The sequence below is a fragment of the Vespa velutina genome, chromosome 13 (genome assembly GCF_912470025.1).
Source record: "Vespa velutina chromosome 13, iVesVel2.1, whole genome shotgun sequence".
Taxonomy (NCBI): domain Eukaryota; kingdom Metazoa; phylum Arthropoda; class Insecta; order Hymenoptera; family Vespidae; genus Vespa; species Vespa velutina.
In genome coordinates, this window is record NC_062200.1 from 203,991 (window position 1) to 204,939 (window position 949).

A 949-nucleotide genomic window follows, 5' to 3' on the forward strand; every position below is an offset into this window, starting at 1 on the left:
GAGCCAGATGGCGCTACGCGTACTCCCGACTAGGCGGGCTTTTCGAAAGTTCCTCGTTTTAATCCGAAGGAATACTTTTCATCGTTAAGAAATCAAATTCAATATGCGATATATCTACGATAGCTTCGAACAAAACTATTCTGCCATTATTCTTCTATGATTCGTTTTTTATTTCAACAAAATATTACTAAAACTATTCCATCCGATATAACTATTCAACTCGATAATTCAACATTTCCTTCTACGAACGTGTATGTGCTCATAGGGCGACGAGAATATAATGACGCTAACGAGCTTTACAATCGACGTTTATTGCTCAATATTTCTCTCATTACCATCCTGCATCCAATGATTCTGCGTACGGTTTCGTCGCATTACGCTGTCACATGAGTTAATCATCCTTTGCCCCTTCCTCCTTAGTCTTGGTTTTTCGACTTACACGTACCTACGTGGAAAATGGTAGAGAGAGAGAGAGAGAGAGAGAGAGAGAGAGAGAGAGAAAATAATAGTTAAATATAATATTAAAGAATTCGAAGAGAACACGGGACGTACACGATTCAGTTTGGCCGTGCAGGCGTATGTTATCGGCTCAAAAATCTGATGATTCAGTCGTCGAGGCTAACGAGAGCTGACGCACTCAGGATGGAGCTTTATTTTAGCATACGAACGAAATATTTATGAATTCCGAGCGGCGAAAGGCACTTTGGAGTAGTAGTCTTGTCTATGTAAATCCAAGCGAAACTCGAGGATAAGCCGAATGATATCAATTTTGGATATATTTCAATAAATTCCAGGAAATTTCTAACGCGATCGTTTCGTCCTACACTTATGGACTAACTGTCGTGGAAATGATCAAGTACGTATATATATACACATATACATAAACATGGCTAATCGCGAGTAAGTCGATCTAAATTTTCACAGCCGAACGGATCGATCGTAAAATCAT